Genomic DNA, 26,851 nt, shown 5'->3' with positions numbered 1-26,851 from the left:
ACCAATCATTCTGGGAGCCAGAACAAAAACAGCGGAGATACTGTTCTAAGGTTTGATTTGTTCTCTCAGTCTGTCCGTTGCTCTGGGGATGATATGTGGATGAGAGGCAAACCTTAATTTCCAGTGCCTTACAGAGTTCTTTCCAGGATTTGGAAGTAAACTGGGAGCCTCTATCTGAGACAATACTGTTAGGAACACCGTGGAACCTGATAATTTCCTTTATGAAAGTGTTGGCAGTTTCCAGGGCAGAAGGGGTACCGATCATGGGTAGAAAGTGAGCCATTTTTGAGAGGCGGTCAACAACCACCAGAATAGTGGTGAAGCCTTCTGAGAGTGGCAAATCAACAATGATGTCCATCGCGACATCTGCCCATGGCTGTTCAGGAAAGGACAAAGGCCTCAATAATCCCCAGGGTTTGGTTTTCCTGCTTTGGCATGGCACACATGAGGAGACGTATTTTTGGCAGTCCCGTCTCCGACCAGGTCACCAAAAGGAACAGGAAATTCGTTCTGATGTTTTTTGTGTTCCAAAATGACTGGCCAACTTGTGGTCATGAAAAGTCTTTAGGATTAGTGACCTTACTTCGTGAGGGGCAAAGACCTTGTTCTGAGACAAAAAAGGTTATTACATTCTCCCAAGGAGGATACTACTGGATCATTACGGGCAGAGGCTGTTCTGATGGCAGCTGCCAAGTCAGATTGCGTGAGCAAGAGGAAGTTTTGTGGAGACAGGATGGTGCTGGGTTCAGTTAACTGGGAAGATTCTGCCTTGCCATTTTGGACCCGGGCAGGTAAGAAATGTGGAAGTTAAACCTAAAAAAGAAGAGTGCCCAACGGTCTTGTTGGGGTCTTAAAGGTTTGGCAGTCCTGAGGTATTCTAGGTTCTCGTGATCAGTGAAAATTGTGATAGGATGGGTTGCACCCTCTAATGCCACGTACACACGATCAGACTGTCTGGCGGACTTAGCCCGGCGGACAAACCGCCGGACTTTGAAGCGGATGTCTGGCGGACTTTCCGAATGAGTGAACCTGCCCACACACAACCGGGCCGGACTTTTGACAGGAGTCCGCAATACTTTTGAAAATGAACGGACTTGCCCACACACGGAGGAAAGTCCATTCATTTTGAACGTGGCTCCAGGTAGCCGGGACTAGCGAGGGAGGTCAATGTCGCCGCCTTTGGCGGCGAGATTGACACGTCACTGGCCCTGTCACCTGGTATGGACTTAAAGGGGAAGCCCTACGCTGAAAAAATGGCGTGGGGGTCCCCCCCAAAATCCATATCAGACCCTTATCCGAGCATGCAGCCCAGGCGGTCAGGAAAGGGGGTGGGGGCGAGTGAGCGCCCCCCTCCTGAGCCGTACCAGGCCATGTGGGGGGGTGCTTTGGGGCTTTGGGGAAGGGGGGCCCTGCGGCCCCCCCACCCCAAAGCATCTTGTTGTTGTTGATGAGGACAAGGGCTTCCCAACAACCCTTGCCGTTGTTTGTTGGGGTCTGCGGTCGGGGGCTTATTGGAATCCGGGAGCCCCCTTTAATAAGGGGGCCCCAGATACCGGCTCCCCAGCCTATGTGAATGAGTATGGGGTGCAATGTACCCCTACCCATTCACCTGGTGAAAAAAATGTAAAAAAAAACACAACACAAGGGTTTAAAATAATTTATTGCACAGCTCCGGAGGTCTTCTTCAGTCTTGGGGGGTCTTCTCGCCGGACTCCTCCGCTATCTTCTGCTAGCTCTTTTACTAGCGGAGGAGCCTGGCTTTCTTCTTCGTCGCCACCCCGGGGGTATTCTTCCGACTTCAGGGGTCTTGTCCCCCTCTTCGGTTCTTCTGCACAGAGGCTGCATTTTGTGGGACAGAGGCTGGGACAGAGGCTGCATTGTGTGGGACAGAGGCTGGGACAGAGGCTGCATTTTGTGGGACAGAGGCTGCATTTTGTAGGACAGAGGCTGAGACAGAGGCTGCATTTTGTGGGACAGAGGCTGCATTTTGTGGGACAGAGGCTGGGACAGAGGCTGCATTTGATGTGACAAAGGCTGCATTTGATGTGATACAAGCTGCATTTGATGTGACACAGGCTGCATGTAAGGACGGACTCTGCTGGGGACGCCTGATGGCATCTGGTTGTAGGCGACATGGCTAGTGACACGCTCAGGGCTCCCACTGATTCTGCATTATGGTGAGTTGAATGATTTAATTTTATATTACAATGTAATAATAGAAATAATGCGCTTCAATCATCCTGACACCATAACAACCATGGTTCCGGGATGATTGAAGTGCTAACACCAGGTGTTTGGAGTATCTTTATCTGCTGATTGTTAAACTTTCTATAATACACATTTCTATTGCTGTGTAGTATCTGGGACTGCTGTCCCTTCATTCCTCTCTCCCTTCATTCCTCTCTCCCTCTCCCTCCATCCCTCGTTCATCTCAGATGCTAACCACACCACCTTAGAGCCACGCCCACTATTTTGCTCAAACCACGCCCATTTTCACCAAGCGGGAGGGGTCAGAAAGGAAGGGCGGGGTCTGGCGCCCCCCCATCCTAAAACGTCACCATCCGCCACTGCTGCCATGTATGGAGCTGGAGCTGGAACAAAACAGTGCTGGGCACAGTAAGAGGATGTGAAGGAGACCTTTTTCTTGTCCCAACTCATTTGGGGGTCATGAGCCTGCAGCCGAGGGAGTCCTAAGATAATAGGGAACATGGGAGAGGCTATAAGATCGAAGCGCAGGAACTCTTGGTGATCTGAGTCTGTGATGGTAAGGATTGGTAAGGTTTCTTGCGTAACTGGTCCAGAGCGAGCAAGAGACCTGTCAGCTAGGTGAACAAGAAGATTTTGTTTTTTACCCTGGAAGGGAATGGGCAGTCTTTGAGCTATGGAAATGTCCAAGAAGCAGCTGCATGCTCCTGAATCAATCACAGCCGGTAGTTGAATCTTCTCTTCCACCAGCTGTGGCTTGATAGTTCATAACAAACTGCGGAGGCAACTTACCGGGTCTCACCAGACAGTTGCGAAGGTAGTAACCAAGCCCTCCGCAGTATAGGCATAGGTTGGCCTGGCGTCTCCATTGTCTCTCATCATGGGTGAGACGAGGATGAACTAGTCCCAACTGCATTGGTTCCCCTTCTGGGGCTGAGGAGCCTGAAGGGACTGGGATTGGCGGATAAGGAGTGGCGGCTTTAGGGAGCATCCAGCTGGGTCGGGGGAACCTGGAGACGCTCAGAGCATGCATGCATCTGTCCAGTTTCGTGGCTAATTGAATTAAGTCCTCCAAGGAAGCTGGAGTTTCCACTCAAGCCAACTCATCTTTTAAATTCTCAGAGAGGCCTAAACGGTATTGATATCTGAGGGTAGCCTCATTCCAGCTGACCATTTAAGGAATTCAACTGTAGAGTCTTCTACTGGTCTCTTCCCCTGTGACAGGGCATGCAAGGTGGCTTCAGCTGTAACGGTGCGCTGGAGGTCGTCATGTAATTGCTCCGTGGCCTCGAAGAAGGTATCCACAGTATTTAAGAGGGGGCTTCTTTGTTCCATGAGTCTGTGGGCCCAGGCTTGGGGCTCTTTGGATAACAGGGACATGATAAATCCGACTTTAACAATCTCAGAAGAAGCGCCATTCCTGTGTGCATGCGCACATGGATATGGCACAACTGGAGCAGCTGATACTTATTGAGACAGAGTTGGTGTTAAACCTTAAACTCCACATCCCCAAAACCTGTTACAAATTAAAAGGCGAACAATGGTTCGCAGTACAAGGACCATGGCTATGGAATGCTCTATCCGTGGACATTCTCTTGGAGGAAAATTATCTGGCCTTCAGGAAGAAGCTCAAGACCCATCTCTTCTGAAAACCCAGACGGACACTGGCAGCAAAAGCACCCTGAGGCTATTTAGTTCTCATATGTAGCGCTATACAAGTTATTCATTCATTCATTCATTCACTTTGTGAATTAACTGAGTGTGTCAGAGTAGTATAGGTTCAATACAGGTAAGACCAGTGTCAGAGGACCCATTGAACTGGTGGCTCCTGAGTGGTACACTACATGTGGGGGCTCATCTGGGATTCCTCTAATTCACAGGCGACACAAGTAGATAACAAGTCAATAGACTGTACTATGGATACAACAGCTGCTATTCAGTGGTGCATGGAGGAGAATGGGTGCCCAGAGTCACGTGTACTGATAGAAATCCCTGGGGCTGCCTGGACAGAAGAACAAATTGGTCAAGCTATAGTAGCTCTAGTTCCTGGGCAGAGAGGTTTCCTTGTAGAACTCAAAACTGATCAGATTGAACTCATACTGTGGTACTCCTGGAATGGAGGAACGGGATCCCAGCAAACATTAGTCGTCCTAGTCTGCAACTGAATAACAAAATGGAAGCCTGTGTAATACAGATGAAGCTGCTGGATGAAATCTGTAGAGAATCAAGCTCAGGTATGCAGTCCAGTAGCCTTCCCCCATCCATTGCTTTAGTTTCTGTTGCAGTTACTGTTGCAGCGGAATTCTTCACAGCTCTGGAAGGCTTTATGATTAGATGTAACCAAGCCAACACTTTTAACTTCGGAGTGGGCTACAGGAAGCTGAGATTGTTCTCCTGGACACAGCCTGTGCTGGAAGGGAAGGAGGAGCTTGAGACCTGGATGGAGCAGGCTTTTTAGGCTCTTAAAGATTGGGATGCCCCGAGGCACAAAAGAAGCAATGCATCACTGAGAGCTTGAGAGAGGCTGCCAACTAAGCTATTAGGAATTAAAAATTTAGTCAGAGGATATGTACAGCGTATGACTATTTAGTCATGTTACAGGAAGAATCTGAGAATTTGATCTATCACCTTTCAGCATCAAGATGAATTGTTTTCTAAATACATTAGCCAGTTGAACAAACAAAGAGGATACAAAGAGCATCGTGCAGAATTCTGCAAAAGGAAAGAAACTCTCTGTCAGTGTCCAACCATTACATTTTAGATTGAAGTTGACTTAGACGATGTTGATGATAAACTCTTTCAGCAACAGTGGAAATCAAGATAATACCCTGTACTTTAAACACTGCTAATACAATTTATAAATAATAATAACATTTTAATATTAATAATAACATTTTAAGTATTTAAATGCAATCATTTTGCAGTTAAATACTAGTGAACAATATGCTAATTCTTTAGTGATATATTGTATTAAAGATTTCACAACAATATAGTTTTCATCTCTTTTTTTTTTTGGATGAAAACTGATGACAGTTTTAGCCCATGCAAGTCAATAGCTGACTGATGAAAAGGACATCAAAAAATAATAAAAAGCAGACAGAAATCTCCTGCAAGCACACCATAAAAGAACATCAGGATTTTTAAAGCGAGAAAGCTATAATGTAAGTCAAAAATCAGGTAATTGTTATAGAGGCCAGAGATATAAAGATGGTAAGATCTTAAAAAAGTGAAAATAGGCAAAACTGCATACATTTAGTTTCTACACACATAGGTGCTTGTTACAATGATTTACACTTGACATTTATAAAGACATATAGTCTATGTAAATGCTTTTGTTTTATGTTTTTAAGAGTAGCGTGTACACTCATTTTCAGGCATTTGTCTGTGTTTTCCTGCAAGCAAAAGCAGTAAACAGTATTAAAAATCATCAGAAAATGTAGCAGAGAGTAATTGTTAGTATAAGGCTGGATTCACACCTATGCCTTTTTAGTGCTTTTTGCATTTTGCAGATTTGCACTACAGAACGTGTTCCATAGGAAACCATGTTAAATGGACTGTAGTGCAAATCTGCAAAATGTAAAAAGCACTAAAACTGCATAGGTGTGAATCAAGCCTAACAGATGGATTTTAAAGGTAAGCTATAATGGTAAAGGGTCAAATGTATTTTTTTTCTTTAACCACTTGAGCTCTGGAAGGTTTTACCCCCTGCCTGACCAGGCCATTTTTTGAGATACGGCACTGTGTTAGTTTTAAATGACAATTGCGTGGTCATGCGATGCTGTACTCAAATACATTTTTTGTCCTTTTTTTCCCCACATACAGAGCTTTCTTTTGGTGGTATTTGATCACCTCTGCGGTTTTAATTTTTTTCTTCATCAATCTAGGCCAATATGTATTCTGCTACATATTTTTGGTAAAAAAATCCCAATAAGCATATATTGATTGGTTTGCGCGAAAGTTATAGCGTCAAAAAAATATTTTCATGTATTTTTATTTTTTTACTAGTAATAATGGCGATCAGTGACTTCTAGCAGGACTGCGATATTGCGGCTGACACCTAACTGACCCTTTTGAAACTTTTTGGATACCAGTGATACTAATGCAGTGTACAGTACCAAAAAATATGCACTGTCACTGTACTAATGACGCTGGCATAGAAGGGGTTAATATCAGGGACGATCAAAGGATTAAATGTGTGCCTAGGTTGTGTTTACTCAATGTGGGGGAGGTGCTTTGACTAGGTGAGGGCAAAGATCCGTGTTCCTGCTTTGCAGAAACCCAGGATCAAAGCCTTCCCTCCTCACCGAACGGCAATCTGCCTTGTTTACATGGGCAGACTGCTGTTCTGCTTGTGTCTCGAACAATCAGCAGGTCCCAGCAAACGTCAAGTCAAAGTGCCAGATCAAGCACTACCACCCTGCCACAGTAAATGTATGTGTGGTAGTGGTTAAAGATGACTTTCAGGAATGGATATTGTTACATAGCTAGACAAAAGATATCTCCCATGGGGCTTTGTTTCAGCAATAGAAATCACACAATTACAATTTTTTGTATAAAAAAATAGAAATAGAAATATTGAACAACAGGTTTAAAATTGACTGGTCTAGACACTTCACATCCTGATCTTATACCATTCCTACAATATGCATATACTGCAGGGATATGTGAAATTATTCAAATAAATTGAATATACACCAAGTCAACCCTACGTGTTTCAAGTTATATAAAGTCTTCATCAGGGGATAAGGAAGTGGAAGCAATCCTAGTACATACATCAAAAAAAGCAAAAGAAAATGCAAAATTTTATTTATATTAAATTTACCAAATACATGTACATGATTTTATTATTTTCATATGACATTCAAAGCAAAGATATGAATGTGACTGAATGTCCAGACCGATAGGTAATGGTGCAGACCACACGGGTCTCAGCCCAACTCATACATCAAGCCCCACAGAAGATTAATGACTATCAAGGAGAAAACAATAGAGGTGGCTTGCTCACAATCACTGAATTAAATCAAAGCATAAGGACACTCTTTTGCTGATCCATACCATTTTTTTGAAAAGTATTGTAATTTATAGATTCCTATAGGCATTTGTTATTAATTATAAGAATTAGGATGAATGTAGTAGTATTATATAAATTTGAAACAAACATCCAATAAAGTGTATCAAGTATAACAATGCACAAATTAAACATACCTAATGGAGGAGTAAGAGGCCACAAAATATATGTGTAAATCTGGGTGGTAGACAAACGCAGCAAAAGAAGAGCAACCTCCTATAAAGCCCTATGGTGAAACAAGAAAAATAAAAGCTGTAGAGGGACTTTCGAAGTTTAAATTTGTTGAGAGAAAAAGGGCTTTTACATACTCACATCCAGCATGGGTTGACAGCCTGGATATATATATATATATATATATATATATATATATATATATATATATAGTGATGCAAGTCTGCTTGAATACCCTCAGCTGAAGCCATTAACATTGATCTCCCCTGGTGTCCAATCACCTCCCCACCATGGATGGCTGCTGCTGCTGACATCATGTACTCCTCCAAGCAGCGCAGACAGAATAGATGATAACTACGCACGCGGAACTCAGCGGAGACATAATGGGAACACCAACAGCGCAGACATGTGCCCAAAACCACCCATGAGAGGGATCAAGCAAGCAGAAAGGCAAGAAGGGGGAGAGCTTGTCCAATTGGACAGATACAACCCCCCCCCCCCCACATCCGTGCTTGGGAACCCAAGAGCCTAGACGAGCTACCACCGAGCAGCCTCAAGAAATGAGTCATGAACCTGAGATCACATAGACACTAACAATATCAAATCTTGCAAGATTTATTGGATATTATTAAAAAAAAATCGCAATTAGAAAATCTTAAAACTGGGACAAAAAATATTTAAAAATAAAGGTGACAAAGGCAACAATAGAAAAAAAAAAGAAAAGAAAGAAAAAAAAACACAAATCCAAGAATGATTAATCTGTTTTATTTAACGTAAAACTCTTTAACCGCTTGCTGACTGCCTCACGTCGATATACGTCGGCAGAAGAGCTCGTACAGGCAATATAACGTACCTGTACGTTGCCCTTTAAGAGGTGTGCAAGCGGCAAGCTCTGTGAGTCGGGTTGCGGGTCCCGCGGACTCGATCGCTGTGGGGATACCCGCGATTGCCTCACGGAGAGGAAGAATGGGGAGATGCTAATGTAAACAAGCATCTCCCCATTCTGCCTAGTAACAGTGTCACTGATCTCTTTGATACAAAAAGTAGTGGTGCGCTGTACTAAAAGCTATAAAAATAATTGTATTGCGTGAACTTATAGGTAAAATACAAATAAAACAAATAAAACAACCAAAAGTGGTTATAGTAAATGAAAAGACATATATGTAGGTAAATAAATGATGGCTAATAATATGTTAAAACAGAAGAAAAATATATAATAATCATATAGCACCAAAAAATTAGTGTAAATACACATCACTGCATTGAAATAATTCATAACCATTAATGGTATTATAATAGAAAATACACCAGTGAGTGGAATGAAAAAATAAATAAATATTGAAATAAAAATAAAATAAAAACACAGTAGATTAAGAAATGCAATGGCAAAGTGCAATAGTGCTAAAGGCTGCAAAAAAAAAAAAAAAAAAAGGAAAGCCTTTTATAGAGTTAAAGCGGTGGTCTAGGTTGATGAAAAATATTTATATCAAGTGTCTATACAAGTGCATATAGTGGAATAAAGTCCTAGCTATGCAAAAATCGCATGAAGTGCAAATACATTGTGTAGCGACTTAAGTCGCATAGAACATGGGTGAACTTCAAAAATCGCATAAAATAAAATATAGGTGTAAATATCGTGCTAAGTGATCTTCAATATGATAGGTGATTATAGAGGTGATCCCACGAAGTTCAGTGTGATCCCAGATGGTCAATTTATGGGTGTCCCCTTACCTTACTGCTGTAAGGTTACAGCATATATTAAGTGTATCTTTAGGTATTCTTGGAGGTCTTTATCTTTTTGGATCCTAATATGGCAATTCCCGTTTGGCGTCCCTCTCCTGCTCAATATATGGTACGTGACCTCTTTAAAGGGTACTTGGGATGTTTTGCCGTAGGTGATCACTTGCCGGGTATATAGGATTAAAAAATAAAGGAAGGATGCCCCATAGTGTAGTATTTAAAAAAAGGTGCAATATTTATTGAAAAAGTATTTTCCAGGTACTCACAAACATAGGGTGATACAAGGCAGTATAAAAAACGAGCAGCGAGCTCGACCAACGTCACTTCCGGTAGCGGTAATTCCCGACGCGTGTTCGTCACGGGTCACGTGACTTCATCAGGGGTCCCTGTCACTGATCTCTGCTCCCTGTGATCAGGAGCAGAGATTAGTGATGTATCACACGTAACCACGCCCCCCTACAGTTAGAAACACTCCCCAGGGCACACTTAACCCCTACACTGCCTCCTAGAGGTTAACTCCTTCACTGCCAGTGTCAGTTACACAGGTATCAGTGCATTTGTGTAGCACTGACTGCTGTATAAATGACAATGGTCCCAAAATGTATCAAAAATGTCAGATGTGTCCGCCATAATGTCGCAGAAATTATAAAAATTGCTGATCGCCGCCTTTACTAGTAAAAAAATAAATAATTAATATAATGAATAAAAATTTCATAAAACAAACAAAAAAAATGCCATAAAACTATCCCCTATTTTGTCTGCGCTGCTTGGAGTGCATGATGGTATAAGATCAGGAACTGAAGTGTCTAGACCAGCCAATTTTAAACCCTATTGTTCAATAAATGGTTTTCTATTTTTTATACAGCAATTTGTATTTCTGTGATTTCTATTGCTGCAACAAATTCCCATGGGAGATATCGTTTGTCTAGTGTATTAGGGATGGAGCAGCCTTCTTCCCATGATATAATTGCTACTCTGCTTTCATTGTTACATAGTTACATCATTCCAGATTGGACCAATGTAACTGGGCATATACCATACCAGGCTGATATCACTGGATGTTGTGCCATGTTGCTGCTCTGCTGCTTACTGAACACAGGAGGTCATATGTTTGGAACAGATGCCATTCAGAGAACGCTTGGCATTTTCTCACTGAATTCAAAGCGTTCTCTGATTAGACTAGGTGGAGATGGTGATATCACTTCCCTTCCTCTCCACCTAATCCTTCCAGGGAACCCCTTGCATTCAGTGAGTAAATGCAAAGCATTCTCTGAATGACACCCATCCTGGGCAGAAGATCTTCTGTGCTCAGTAAGCAGCAGGGCAGCCACTCGGCACAGGACACAGAGGCTCATGGAAATCATTGTACAATGCTGGACCAATGTAACTATGTAAAAAAATATCCATAACTGGAAATCATGTTTAGTTTTATTAACTATTTTGTATTGTATACATTTTTGCTTTACAAAAAATGCTGAATTCATAACAAAGGATTCCCAGAGCAATGCATCTCAAGAGAAAGTATAGCAAAAAATGCAAAGTTTGTCTGCCTGAAACATCAAACAGAGTCATAGTGATGAGTGCCTTTTGATCCTTGTATACTGACAATGAAGATAGGGTTTGTTACAAATACAACTCAATAGTATGTTATAACACAACTCAGCTTAGATACTTAAACCTATGTTATGGGACCCAGTGTGGGAAGCAGGGAACCATGAGTCCAGTTTTCTGCTTTCCCCTTTCCACCAAAATCCTTCACCTTGGGTTCAGGAAGAAGCATCTTTTGTGATCTGTCCAGCCAGGGACCATGTGGAAGGCCCATGCAAACTTGAATTATATTAGAGGCTAGCAGTGCTGCCAATACACATGGCACTTCCAGAACAGCATTTCTAAAAATATACAGTAGCTGCAGCAGAGTGTGTTGTTATCAGTGCATTTACTGAATTCTGTTGTCCCTGTAGGACAATAGAAACCACAGAATCTTGACATTTTAAAGCATTTTCACACCTCTGAAATAAAATATACTGTAACATGGAGCTGTTGCAAAACCTGCTGTGAACTAAAGTTTTTATATCTGTATTAAAGAATGACTGGACTTAAAATCCACACTGACATGAATGCAGCTGATTCTGCCTAATACAGTAAAAACTACTGCCATATATCAACTATGGCTTTTATAGGTTTATTTTTAAGGACGATTTAGGAAAGATTGCTCCTTGCTGAGCTGCTATACGTATCTGTCTTTTTTTACCTGAATACAGATTTTAAAAGTATTGTTATTAATCTGTTGTAGGAGAAACTACAATTTGTTTTCCATTATTGGTGCTATACTAAAATCACTTTGCATGTAGCTGGTTCAGTTGGTATTAGACATGTGCACTGCCAAAAAATGTGTTAGTTTTAGTTTCATTAATTTTTTTTCAATTTTTTGGATTAATTTTTTACGTTCAAAATTCGCTATTTCAGATAAATTTGGAAATTCTGAAAAAATTTAATCAGTTATGTTCCAATCATTTAGATGTGGTATTCGTTATTTCAATAATTCAGAAAAATACAAAATTTGAAAATCAGAATTTCAAAAATTCAGAAATTAGAAAATTAGAAAATCCGAAAATTTGAAAATCCAAAAAAAATAACTAACTAATAATAACTAACTATTAAATTATAGGTATTGGAATTTCCTTAAATAATTTGGTGTTAGTGAACGTAATGAATACGACTTTATTAGACGTTAAGTATTATCCGAAATAACGAATGCCGCAACTAAACTAATGGAACATAACAAATTAATAATAATAAATAATAATAATATTAAAAAGGTTTTATTATTAGTATTTATAATTATTTATTTGTTGCATTCCATTCGTTTAGATGCGGCATTCGTTATTTTGGATAATTTGTAACCTCGGATAAATGTGTTGCATTCACTAACAGCCAAATTTAAAAGGAAATTCTAATACCCATAATTTAATAGTTAGTACGGTAATAGTTATTATTATTAGTTAGTTAGTTATTATGTCGGAATTTCAGATTTTCGTATTTTCGTTCTTATTTTTGGATTTTCGTTCTTTTGAATTTTCGGATTTTCATTCTTATTTTTTTATTTTTTGGATTTTCTAATATTCGGATTTTCACATTTTTTAATTTTGGATTTTTTAATGTTCGTATTATCGTTTTCAGAAAAATTAGGTAAATGGGTTTCCATTAATTTGAATATTTCCAAATTAATGGATTTGTTGAATGTAGTCGAAAAATGAATTTGGAACTAAAGAATTGCACATGTCTAGTTGGTATTGATAGCAGAAAACCATACACAGGACAGGGACATTCAGGAGCAGTCCAACAGGTTTATCCTGATTGTTTATTCAGCAAGATAGCAAACACAGATTCAGTGCAGGTGGGCTTTGCTTATAGATAAACCCAAACAAAGCAATTTGGTTTGGATTAAGACTCAAAATTCATTGGTTACCGGGACAGAAAAACCACCACCTAACACATGAGAGTGGTACAGATCCAAACCAATCTTTGTTTAAACAGGTAGACAGCCAGCTGCTCGACAACTTGCTCCTGTTTCTTCTTTATGTGATACAGTAACTCAATAAAGTGCACGTGCATGAAAAAAGAGATGAGCTCACCTTGAACAAAGACCACAACAGTGGTGCTTTGGTATATAAATCCTTAGGCTGGCCATACATGGTTGAATTTCAAAAGAATTTTCTTTTGATAATCCGACAATTTGTGCGTTTTGTGATCCGATGGTGCCACCATTGATTCCAAAAATCACCCAACCAAGCCTTCAATTTCACCTCATGTTGCTACAGAATTATTTTTTCGTCACTGGGAATCTTTTTTTTCTTGGAATTTTCTTTTCTTGCACATATGCATTTCTTTTTTATTACTTTTCTCGCACAATTCTTTCATCATTGATTCAAATTTCCAACATGTTCGATTACTCAAGTTCGATGGCTGCACAAAAATCGGCTCTTGTGGCAGCCCACTAATGGTGCGAAATACGAACATAAATTCTTAGATAAGATTTTCGAAATAATTTTTTTTGAAATTCGACCCATGTATGGCCTGACTTAATGGGATATTAATTAGGGTTAGTTACTCCTTGATTTCTACCTCTCTAAACTCCATATCAGATCTCATGGACACCACTCACCTCTCTGCACACCACGCCCCAGCACCAATTAAAGAAAAACCTTCCACACAGCTGGGAGCAATGATGAACATTCAGCCACAGTGACCCCTGTGGTGGGATGAATATTAAACAACATAACTGAACCAGAACTTGCAGCAGACTTGCAGAATGGTTGCAAAGAAAGTCGATCTGGAGTCATGCAATGTGGACTTGCTGCAATTGTGCAAAAAACTTGTGAAGTTTGGCAAGTCTAACAAGAGCTTAGCAAGTCATTTTCAAATGTGCAGCACAATTACTTGCTATCTGGGTTTAATCTTGAAAAAAAACTATTTTATGTAGCAACATTTGTTTTTATTCAGCAATAACAGCAATTATTGAGCAGATACAGATCTAAAAGTTGTTGGAAGGTTTACACTTCAAAATAAAGGTCTCAACTGCAATACTATTTCCAAACAATGCCAAAAAAGTTTCATAGCATAGTTTGTGATCTTTTCTTTGTGCAGTATCACAAAGCCTACAAAGTCTAAAAAAAAGTCAACACAAAGTACACAAAAACATTTCAAAACTACAACTCTACATTCCAGAGATCAGACAATTGTAATGCTAAATTAAAAATGACAGTGCCATATTTTAGAGATGGCATACAAGCATATAGCGCAGTGGCTGAAAATGATGTAAGCCATTTGATTGGGCTGCAATGTAAGCAGAGACAAGGCAATTGTTATCAAGAAATAAAAATGTTATTGTTTTATTTTACAGATAGCCGTTAAATATATTGTACACGTTTTCAGCAAATTAAGTTTGCCATTTTATTTGTCCACAGTAAAAAATAACGAGAGACAGAGAAAAAGGTGGGTTCTATTGTGATGCAAAAATTAGTGTATTATGCTTGGTACGGGTATGCTTTGTATACAGGACACGCACATCAGGTAAGCAGTTTTATTTGGCCACAATGAAAAAGGGGGAGACAATACAGGTTTTATTACAGCCATTTTTAAAACGCAATTGTTTTGGAAAAGATACACTTTAACGTGGACCTTCAGTCATCTTTTCAACTTTCCATCTATTAAATCGTCTGCCCTTGTTGTTTTAACTTTGGATAGTAAAACATTTTTTTTTCTGCCAGTAAATACCTTATACAGCCCACTTCCTGTTTCTTGTCTGGTCATTAGCCTAGGCTTATGACATCATGCACAGTGGTCTCTCTCACTCTTGTGAGAGTTTGCCAGGAAGAGAGGGGCGATGAATCATAAGAGGGCCAATAAGAGCTGCAGGGCTGCAGAGCTGAAGGTGTGCCTCTGTGTGTCTGTGTAAATCCAGGGAGATTTCTGCAGCATATTTGGCAACTACAGAATCACAGTATATATAAAATAATATGCAAAATGGTTGGAGGGAAGCTTCAAAATGGCAAAGATGTTTTTATCACAAATTATGTGAGCAGACTGCAGTTTCTCTTTAATGAATTTTAGTGCAAACAAACAAAATATAATACCCAATTTTTGTTAAAATATAAACGATGATGTTACACTGAATAAATTGATAAACATGATATCTAACATGCCACGCTTTAAAATTGCGCACATCCCAGGAACAATGACAAACTATTGTACATAAAAAGCTCCCCCCCACCCCTTCTCCATCCCTCTCCACCCCTCTCCACCCCTCTACACCTCTCCACCCCTCCACTCATCCACTATCCATTTACCGAAGGCTTCGTATTTTGTGAACAGAACAGATTCACATAATACAAAGTGATCTATGATTGGCCACTGGGCAGGAGCAGGGGAGGGCCTGAGTCCAGGGTCAGAGCACCAGAAGTACAGTGAAAGCTAGGCTCCTTGGACTCCGTCAAAATGTAAATTGTAAATGAAAGAGGTAAGCCTACTACTTGGCATACACTATTATATGTGGCACTTATTAAAAAGTGTCTGAATTCCTGAAGCTCAGTTTTAATTCTACTGACTCCTCCTAGCCAGTGGACAGACTATGATGGGATTGCAGGCAATTTCTTTTGCATTACTACATATGTCACTGCGATAATTTGGAGTGAGAACAAGAAACCCATTCTACACACATTGAGAAAACTATCAGCACTAAGAGATGCATCCAGCTGCAAGAGAGTTAAAAAAAAAAACAGAAACTGTGCTCTGCCAATACAGGGGAGGAAATGCAGGATAGCAAGGTAGGAGCCTGCTGAAATGCACCCAGACATAGGAAGTGAAGGCAACGAAAATTCCCTTGGAATGAATGTAGCTTTAGACCCCTTTCACACTGGGATGCTTTGCAGGCGCTATTTTTTTAGAACTGTAGCGCCTGCAAATCCCTGAAAGAGCCACTGCTGTCTCTCCAATGTGAAAGCCCTGAGGGCTTACACACTGGAGTGGTGCGCTGGCAGGATGCTAAAAATAGTCCTGCTACCAGCATCTTTGGAAATCAATGGGGCAGTGTGGCTATACTGCCGGCATAGCGCTGCTGCAGCAGCACTTGCAGTGGTTTTAACCCTTTCATGGCTGTTTTTTTAACCCTTTCTCGCCGCTAGCGGGGGTAAAAGCACCCCGCTAGCGGCCGAATAGCGCTGCAAAATTTACAGTAAAATGCCACTAAAAATACCTTACCACCGACGCACCCACCACCCCAGTGTGAAAGGGGCCTTAATCACATTAAAGCCTGTACCCAGCTGTTACTTCATCTTTAGAATCTGTATGTTTTAGCTGCCACATGAAAACATATCATTGTGATTTGTTTCATTATCACACCTTGTTTTGTGAGCTTTATGCAGTGTTTCCTTGTTAGAACAGATTGTTATCATTATGTACATTTTCTGCTTTATGTGTAATAAAAAGTATTCATTCCTGTAATTACCACTAATTAAACTTCATCGAGCATGGTTATTTATAAACCAATGTGAATGATTTCTTTTGAACTAATAACTTACAAAGACAGACATTAATAAGGCTGAGATTAGACATTGTGATGTAACAATATACATTGTATATTGAAAACATAATAATACAATTTAATATAGAAAAAGGCACTCGACAGGGTTGCCCACTTTCCCCCTTAATATTTGCCCTTTTAATAGAACCTTTAGCTCAATATCTTAGATTAGAGCCAACAGTCACTGAAATAGAACTAGGTGGAATTCATCATAAACTTAAGCTTATTTGCTGACGATATTTTATTGTTCCAGTCATCTCCCCAAGTTTCAGGGCCAAATCTAATACCTACTCTCAAAATATTTGCTGCCATATCAGGACTACAGATAAACTCCAAAAAATGTATAGCACTAAATATATCACTTTCAACAATAGAACTAACCTCAGCAAAAGTAGCACTCCCTTTCACATGGGCAGCAAGATCAATTCCATTTTTAGGCATTCACCTTACAGCCTCTTTAACAGACTTATACTCTGCTACCCTGTTTCCCCAAAAATAAGACCTAGCGTGATTGTCGGTGATGGCTGCAATAATCCCTACCTCCCAAATAAGCCCTACCCTGTTTTCCTGAAAATAAGCCATACCCTGAAAATAAGACCTGCAAGGACTTTAACCACTTAACAACCGCCCATTGCCGATTAACGGCTTCAGGGCGGTTGTTTAACTCTGAGAGGCCGTTAATTAACGGCCTCCCAGAATTCTGCTCTCGCGCGCCCCCTGGGGCGCGCACACGAGAGCATCCGTGACCGCTGGGTCCAGTGGACCCGGCGCATCACGAATCACGGTAAACGGCCGCTCATTGCGGCCGTTTACCACGTGATCGCTCCGTCAAATGACGGAGTGATCACTTGTAAACAAGCCGGCGTCATGTTATGACGCCGGTTCCTCCCTCCCCCTCTCTGTACCGATCGGTACAGCGGAGGGGGAAGAGATCGGTGTCAGCAGCGATGTGGGCTGCATCTGCAGTGCCCACATCGCTGCTCACCGAAAATTAACCCCTCGATTCCCTGCATTACTCTGCAATACCCTGCCATTACTCTGCATTACTCTGCAATACCCTGCCATTACTCTGCAATGCCCTGCCATTACTCTGCAATGCCCTGTCACACTCTGCAATGCCCTGCAACACTCTGCAATGCCCTGCAACACTCTGCAATGCCCTGCAACACTCTGCAATGCCTTGCAACACTCCGCAATGCCCTGCAACACTCCGCAATGCCCTGCAACACTCCGCAACGCCCTGCAACACTCCGCAACGCCCTGCAACACTCTGCAACACTCTGCAATGCTCTGCAACACTCTGCAACACCCTGCAACACTCTGCAACACCTTGCAACACTCTGCAACACCTTGCAACACTCTGCAACACTCCGCAATACCCTGCAATACCCTGCAACACTCCGCAACACCCGCCAATACCCTGCAACACTCTGCAATGCTCTGCAACACCCGCCAATACCCTGCAACACTCTGCAATGCTCTGCAACACCCGCCAATACCCTGCAATGCTCTGCAACGCCATACTCTGAGATACCCAGCCATACTCTGAGATACCCAGCCATATTCGGTGATACCCTGCAATACCCAGCCATAGACATCCCCCCCTCCCGCCGCCCTCCGCCCTCCGGTGCTTCTACCGAATCGCTAATACGATCAAAGCCAGAATCTTTTTTTTTTCAGGCTTCCCAGCTTAGAGGTGAGATGCGGGGTCTTATTGACCCCACATCTCACTGTAAAGAGGACCTGTCATGCCATATTCCTATTACAAGGGATGTTTACATTCCTTGTAATAGGAATAAAAGTGATCAAAAAAATTTTTTTGGGGGAAGAAAATGTCAAACTAAAATAAATAAAGTAAAATGAACAATAAAAAAAATGTTTTTTTTTTTAAAGCGCCCCTGTCCCCATGTGCTCGCATGCAGAAGCGAACGCATACGTAAGTCCCGCCCACATATGAAAACGGTGTTCAAACCACACATGTGAGGTATCGCTGCGAACGTTAGAGCGAGAGCAATAATTCTAGCCCTAGACCTCCTCTGTAACTCAAAACATATAACCAGTAAAAAAAAATTAAATCGTCGCCTATGGGGATTTTTAAGTAGCGACGTTTGGCGCCATTCCACGAGCGTGTGCAATTTTGAAGAGTGACATATTAGGTATCTATTTACTCAGCGTAACTTCATCTTTCACATTATGCAAAAATTGGGCTAACTTTACTGTGTTTTTTTTTTTTTAAGCACAAAACAGTTTTTTTTCCAAAAAAAAGCATTCGAAAAATTACTGCGCAAATACCGTGCGAGATAAAAAGTTGCAAAGACCACCATTGTATTCTCCAGGGTGTTTGCTAAAAAAACATATATAATGTTTTGGAGTTCTATGTAATTTTCTAGCAAATAAATGATGATTTTTACATGTAGGAGAGAAATGTCAGAATTGTCCTGGGTGCTCCAGAACACCTGATGGCGCTCCATGCATGTTGGGCCTCTGTATGTGGCCACACTGTGTAAAAGTCTCACACATGTGGTATCGCCATACTCGGGAGTAATAGCAGAATGTGTTTTGGGGTGTAATTTGTGGTATGCATATGCTGTGTGTGAGAAATAACCTGATAATATGACAATTTTGTGAAAAAAAAAAAAAAAGTAAAAAGAATCTTGATTTTGCAAAGAATTGTGGGAAAAAATGACAACTTAAAAAAACTCATCATGCCTCTTACTAAATACCTTGGAATGTCTTCTTTCCAAAAAGGGGTCATTTGGGGGGTATTTGTACTTTTCTGGCATGTTAGGGTCTCAAGAATTGAAATAGGCCGTCAGTACTTCAGGTGTGATCAATTTTCAGATATTGGCACCATAGCTTGTGGACTCTATAACTTTCACAAAGACCAAATAATATCCACCAATTTGTACTTATTTTTACCAAAGATATGTAGTGGTATAAATTTTGGCCAAAATTTATGAAGAAAAAATTACTAATCTGCTAAATTTTCTAACAGAAACAAAGAAAAATTAATTTTTTTACAGAATTTTCGGTATTTTTTATTTTATAGCACAAAAAATAAAAAAACCAGCGGTGATTAAATACCACCAAAAGAAAGCTCTATTTGTGTGAAAAAAAGGACAAAAATTTCATATAGGTCCAGTGTTGCATGACTGAGTAATTGTCATTCAAAATGCGAGAGCACCGAAAGCTGAAAATTGGTCTGGTTATTAAGGGTGTTTAAGTGCCCAGTGGTCAAGTGGTTAACAAGGGCTTATTTGGGGGGTAGGGCTTATATTGCAGCCATCACCGACAATCACGCTAGGTCTTATTTTTGGTGAAACGGTAATTATCATAACATTTTAAAACACATTCTAAACTAATGAACAGTTGGTCCCACCTTCCCATCTCCTGGTTGGGGAAAATAAATGTTGTTAAAATGTCGATTTTACCCAAACTACTATATTTATTTAGAGTATTACCGATTGCAGTCCCCGCTCACTACTTACGTATTATCCAGAAAAGAGTATCTAAGTTTATTTGGGGATCTTCAAAACCACGTATCTCTCTCAAAACATTATACTTACCTAAAAATTTAGGTGGTCTGGGAGTACCTGTCATGGTTATGCAATAGAGTTCGTCTGCTTACCTGTCTCCATGTGTTCATCTCTAGAGACCAGCTGACCCTCACCTGACTGCCTTTGTAATCCATCCTCTGGCATGGCTCCACCCTAGCTCCTATCAGACAACTCTATATTAGCCTGTGCACTGCAGGCCAACCCTGCTGATCAACCTTTGTGTGTTAGCTTCCTGTTACCTGCCGTGTGCTCTGCTGTTATTCCGTTACCGACTTTGGCGTGTCCTTGACTATCCCTGTTTGCCTGTGATCCTGACCTTTTGGCGTGTCCCTGACTATTCCTGTCTGCTTGTGGCCCAACCTTGGCTTTGTCCCTCACCATCCCTATCCTCCTGTTGCCTACTGTGGGTGTGAGCTGGGGGTCGCGACCTGGAGCCAGTTGCAGCCAAGTCCATCCTCACCACTCGAGGCTCTGGTGAACACCTGCTGGCTCTGCGCCCCAGGGAATCTGACGCTCTAACCCCGGTGGGATCCATCTTGGTGTTCTGGCGGCCCTGCCTTCCTATCACCTTGACCCCCGTCCGCAGCAGTCAGCCGTAGGGTCCACAACCTTGCTGTGCACTCCTAATCCCTACGGTGTGCATCTGTCACCTGGCCTCAAGGTGACCTGACAGTACCACATTTTGTCACTTACTATAGAGCAGCTCACTTTGCTAACTTAACTAAATATCATGCCACTCAGGAAATTCCTTTATGGGTATTGATAGAGGCTTGTGATTGTGACCCTTTATCGATCTCCAATATATTATGGTTACATTCCAAAAATCGTCTTGGCTTAAGTAATCCTATTAAACATTACTTATCCCTCTGGGACAGGCTTAAATTCAAATATAAATTGCAATCTCCACACAACCCCCTCCTCTCCTTCTTCAAAAATCCAACATTATACCCAGCATGGATTTATCCTCTCTCTTTTAAAGCATGGTATTCTTTAGGTATACTGAACTTCCACAACTTTGTTAACTCGTCATCTTTTATCCCTTTTCCATCTCTCTGCGAAGCAGACTTTATTCCTCAATCGGAATTGTTCCGATACTTACAAATAAAAATTTTTTTCTTCACACCTAATAACATTTCTGATGTACCTTTGACCAACTTAACCAGTTTTGAATCCACATACAAGAACGACCCACATGCTAGAGGACAAATTTCCTCTCTCTACTCTCAATTACTAATAAACTCTGATAAAGATATACCTACTTATGTGCAAAAATGGGAGGAGGACTTGGAATACACTCTAGACGAGGCAGAGTGGATTAAAATTTGGTCCACAATTAAATCTTCCTCCCCTAATGGACTAGCCATGGAAACCAACTATCAACTATAAGGTACTAACTCGGTGGTACTTAGTACCTGCCAAAATCACTAAATTTACCCCTGGATACTCAGATCACTGTTTTTGGGGCTGTTTGGAAAAAGGTACATATAAACACATTTGGTGGTCCTGTCCAATAGTACAGACATTTTGGAAAGAAATATTTACATATGCCTCCAAAATGTTCAATATTATCCATCATCCTAACCCTACAACGACACTACTATGCCTAAAACCAGAGTGTCTAACTCATGCCCAATTTAAACTATTTGTATTTTAGCTCACAGCAGTAAAACAAACTGTGGTGGAAGCTTGGAAAACCCCCTCTTTAGAGTTGGCCGAGACCAAACAAAGAATGAATAATTTTATGATACACGCTAAAATGGCTGCTATTGAACAAAACCAAATACCTACATTTCGTAAACTATGGCAGCCTTGGTTAGAACATTTCTTACCATTATCATTCAATGATAATGTTTTATGGCCATGGTAGATGATTTAAACTCATGCTAACAATACTGGTTGGACTGCGACTTCTGGATCGACCCGGTGGACCCCTCTTTTCATTTATTTTACCCTTTTCACTCTTCACTCATTACCTTTTTCTTCCTCTCTCTACTCTGTCTCTCTTTACACTTTATGATTTAGCCATACCTTCGGTTACAAAGAAATCATTAGTAATGTAACATATTTCATTATATCAAGATTATTCAGGAAATCTTTATTTAGTTTTTTCATACTCTTAATAATAATAACTCTTAAATAATAGTGGAATGTCTTCATCAATATTGGTTTAGTTCATAATTGTTACTAATTACTTACATTTTTCACAATGCTTTACCTCACAATCAATTCTGTAACTGTAAGCACATATGATTACTACATAAGTATTCTGAATTGAACAATACTCAATATTAATTTATTGTACTCAATTTCATTGAACTTAATAAAGTATTTTTGACAATAAAACAAAATAATATATATTTTAGAGTTGTGAGTTTTGTTTTAAAGGCAGTTCTTTGCATTTAAAATAATAAATAAAGTTTGTTTAACCCCTTCAGCCCCAGAAGAATTTACCCCCTTCCTGACCAGAGCACTTTTTGCGATTCGGCACTGCGTCACTTTAACTGACAATTGCGCGGTCGTGCGATGTGGCTCCCAAACAAAATTGACGTCCTTTTTTCCCATAAATAGAGCTTTCTTTTGGTGGCATTTGATCACCCCTGCGGTTTTTATTTTTTTAGCTGTAAACAAAAAAAGAGCGACAATTTTGAAAAAAGCGCATTATTTTTTACTTTTTCTATTCTTTTTCTATCCCCCAAAAATATATATAAAAAAATTGTTTACCTTAGTTTAGGCCGATAGATATTCTTCTACCCATTTTTGGTAAAAAAAAATGCAATAAGCGATTATTGATTGGTTTGCGCAAAAGTTATAGCCTTTACAAAATAGGGGATAGTTTTATTGTGACTGCGACATTATGGCAGACACATCGGACATTTTTGACACATTTTTGGGACCATTTATACAGCAGTCAGTGCTATACAAATGCACTGATTCCTGTGTAAATGACACTGGCAGTGAAGGGGTTAACCACTAGGTGGAAGTGTAGGATTTAAGTGTGTCCTAGGGGCATGTTGCTAACTGTGGGGGGTGTGGCTGTGTTTTGCACAACACTGATCTCTGCTCCAACCACAGGGTGCAGAGATCAGTGACACTGTTGCTAGGCAGAACGGGGAGATGCTTGTTTACTTTGGCATCTCCCCGTTCTTCCTCTCTGTGAGGTGATCGTGGGTATCCCTGCGGCGATCGAGTCCACGGGACCCACGACCCGACTCACGGAGCTTCCCACGGAGGTGCACGTACGTCGGGGCCGGTGTGCACCCCCCACCGCTGGCGCCGTGCACACCCCCCGCTGCCTCTTAAAGGGCAATGTACAAGTACGTGATTCTGCCTCTACGAGCCCTTCTGCAAACGTATATCGGCGTGAGGCCGTTGAGAAGCGGTTAAAGTCAACAGGAAGCTGCTATCTAAACCAAAAAATAAAAATGTAATTGCAGCTTACCAGAAACAATATCAGAAACACCAGAATGGCACAGAAATCAAAATACTAATTACCAAGTTCCTTTTTCTGATATGTACTGTGGGCATTCGTCTTTGCTGTCACCTTAGTAAAGAAGGTCTGTGTCAGTGGCAGCCTGTCCATACGGGGCGCATGAGCGCCACCCCCTCATATGTGCATCCGCCCCCCTAATTTACATGCAGGGTGCCAGACGCATGGATTCCAATGGGGAGGGTGTTTTTTTTTAAGCACGTGATTAGAACCAGAGGCTCTAATAGGCTTCATAAAAGGGTGGGCTGCATTTCGAGCCCATCCAGTTGTGTGACAATAGTGAATTAATATTTGCTATTGTCACACTGATCCTCCTCCCAGGCAATCAGGAAGCGGGTCTTGAGACCCGTCAACTGATTGCGTGAAAGGACAGGCAATCCTATTGGATGCCAAGGACTCACGCCATGATGCAGAGGAGGAGGAGACACAATAGAAGCCATCGCCCGTAGGAGTGCTGCCTGCTCAACACTAGGGATGAGCCTGATGTCGAACATTATGCAGTGTTCGCTGAAAATTCCAAAGCCGAGGAACACCGTTAAAGTCTATAGGACATTAACATGAAAAACCAAAAGTGCTCATTCTAAAGGCTATATGCAATTTATTCCCATAAAAAGTGTTTGGGGACCCGGGTCCTTCCCCAGGGGACATGTATTAATGCAAAAAGAGTTTTAAAAAGGGTGTTTTTTCAGGAGCAGTGATTTTAATAATGCTTAAAGTGAAACAATAAAAATGAAATATTCCTTTAAATATCATGGCCGGGGGGGGGGGGGGGGGGGAGGGTGTCTTTAGTATGTCTGTAAAGTGATGCAGTTTTCCTGTGTTTGGAACAGTACCACAGCAAAATGACATGTCTAATGGAAAAAAGTAATTTAAAACTGATCGCAGCCGTAATGAATTGTTGGTCTTGGCAATATAGATACACACTCCTAAACCTTGTGCACAGCCTTCCCAGAAGAGCTGAAGCTGTTATAGCTGCAAAGGATGGGCCATCGCAATATTGAACCCAACGGTCTAAGACTGGGAGACCAACAAAGTTCATGTGTGTGTAAAAACAGGCGTCCCAATACTTTTAGTAATATAGTGTGTCTATCTATCTGTCCTTTAAAGTCACTAACATGAATTCGATGGTTAAGTCAGAAGGAGGTATATATCCTTCCTCCTCCTACAAGCCCCTCGTTGGCTAGTCTTCTGGTTTACATGTCATTTCCCTCTGTGTAGCAGAATCATCTGACGGTAGGAACACCCAGGGCCATCTTTAGCGCAGGGCAAATAGGGCACCTGCCCTGGGCCCAATGTTTGTAGGGGGGCCCGCACTGCTACCCACGAATTGGTGCCCCAATGAAGGTTTTGCAGAGTGCACAGAGGACACAGGAGGCTGTATTACCATGCTAGCCAGCTGAGAGGGGGCGGGGCCGGGAGCTCCACTGATGCTCTGACCCCACCCCCGTGCAGCCTGTATGCTCGGAACAGAGCGGCTGTAGTGAGAGCCAGTGATCGAAGTGGGAGCATCAGTGGAGCTCCCGGCCCTGCCCCCGGACCTCTGTATTCCCCAGGCAGTATAGAGGGGACGGGGCCGGGAGCTCCACTGACGCTCCCACTCCGATCACTGGCTCTCACTACAGCCGCTCTGTTCTGAACATACAGGCTGCACGGGGCGGGGTCAGAGCATCAGTGGAGCTCCCGGCCCCGCCCCCTCTCAGCTGGCTAGCGCGGGAATACAGCTTCCCGTGTCATCTGCTCAGTGAGAGGTAACGATGTGCATTAAGCTGTAGCAACCAATCAGTGAACAGTAGTGATCTGCTTTAATCTCTAGCAGCCAATCAGTAAGTGGTAATGATGTGCATTCAAGCAGAAATTATGTGTTGTAACCTCTAGCAACCAGCCAGCGAGCAGTAAAGATAGGCTGTAACCTCTGGAAAACAATTGCAATCACTGCGTGATCTGCTGCAGTAAACTGATTTTGAGTCTACCTGCTATTTTTTGTATGTCTCAGAATGGAGGGGAGGGCCCCAAGAAAATGTTTGCCCAGGGCCCAATCAAAATTAAAGATGGGAACACCGCGGGGAAGCCTCCGTTCGATGCATGGTTCAGGTTGCACGGCTGCTGGGGCAACTGTATCATCTGGCAGTCTCTCTCTTGACCCGCCCAGACCTGTTCGCCTTGTGGCTCAGGTATCGCGGCTGGGGGAGCATGTCGCCACATCGCAGGATACTGCGGGGGAGCGCGCGTTAGCCTCGATTGGGGGAGGGGGTTGGATGCTGGACTTGTCGCCATCCGATGGCCGGGGGGAGTAGAGCTGTGGCGCGGGAGCCTGTGGGTGTAATTGCATGGTGTCAGCAAGCAGCAAAATCTGTAATTTTCATGTCAGTGGTACAATGAGTACTAGTGTTTTAACCTGCAGGTTTGTTCCGGGAGTCTAGTTACACATACATTAGTGTTAGCTTGCTATTCTGTCATGGGCTGCAGGGGTTGGGTGGGCAGCAGGCATCACTTGGGGGGGATGTAGCATATCAGGGGGGTCGTTGCTAGGTTTGCATCCGTCATCATGACCTGTGCAATTTATCATTGGCAAGGGTCTGGTCGGCGATCGGTCTTAGATTGATCTTGCGGTCTGTCATTTGACCGATCGTGTGGTCAATCTACATTGGCAGGCAGTCGGATGTATTTTAATTGTTCGCGATTCATCATGCCGTGGTTGTGCGGCCGATCATGTGATTGGATCTTGCAATCTGTCGTCAATTGATCTTGTGATCTGTGGCGAGATCGATTTTGTGATCTGGCTGCTATCTGCCTACGATCTGTAATGCGATCGATCTTGCGATTTGTCGTACTTTCGATCTTGCGATCTGTCAATTGTATGTCGTTTATATGTCAATTGTTGTATGTAATTGTATGTCAAATTGTATGTCACGCAGTCGATTCATGGCCATGTTTTCTGTCATATTCAGTTTCTCACAAGGGTTCATTTCTGTTCTGGCTTATCAGGCCACGGGTTGTTCTTTGGGGGGTGGGGGGTGGGCAGTCACCATTCGGTTTCTGTGCCTCGCTGTCTATGACGGGTTGGCTGCAGCCATGCTGTTGGGCATTCATGACCTCCATCAGGGGAGTACGGCAGTGTTCGTCTGTTCTAATCTATTTGCATTCTTTTCTGATTGTTCAGCATTTGGTTACATCAGCAAGGTGCGTGTGTATGCTCTTCATCACGGGTGTTAGTCAGATGTAGTTACATTTCAGGATCTGTCACGTCTATAGATCCGTACAAGCTGAGGTTACGTTTTTAATTGGACCACAATCTTCTCGCCTGTACATCACACATCATACGTCACACCATCACTCATTTCATTCATATCTGCCCACCACGGTCTGTGGGTATCGTAGCCCTGTGTGTTCATTGTTAATTGCCTGTATTTGCGCTGCAGGTTTCTCGGGCTTGCTCATGCCATACACCTTAGGATAGTTGGTCACTTATCTAATTTCACATGCTGTTGGTCTGTCACCATTTCACACACGTGTGTATTTAGCGAGGCACGTAGGGGTATTCT

This window comes from Lithobates pipiens, unplaced genomic scaffold, assembly GCF_037356315.1.
Source record: "Lithobates pipiens isolate NorthernLeopardFrog02 unplaced genomic scaffold, aLitPip1_a1.2 Scaffold_18, whole genome shotgun sequence".
NCBI lineage: Eukaryota > Metazoa > Chordata > Amphibia > Anura > Ranidae > Lithobates > Lithobates pipiens.
The sequence above is the reverse complement of the archived record's forward strand: the minus strand, read 5'-3'. Positions refer to the sequence as shown.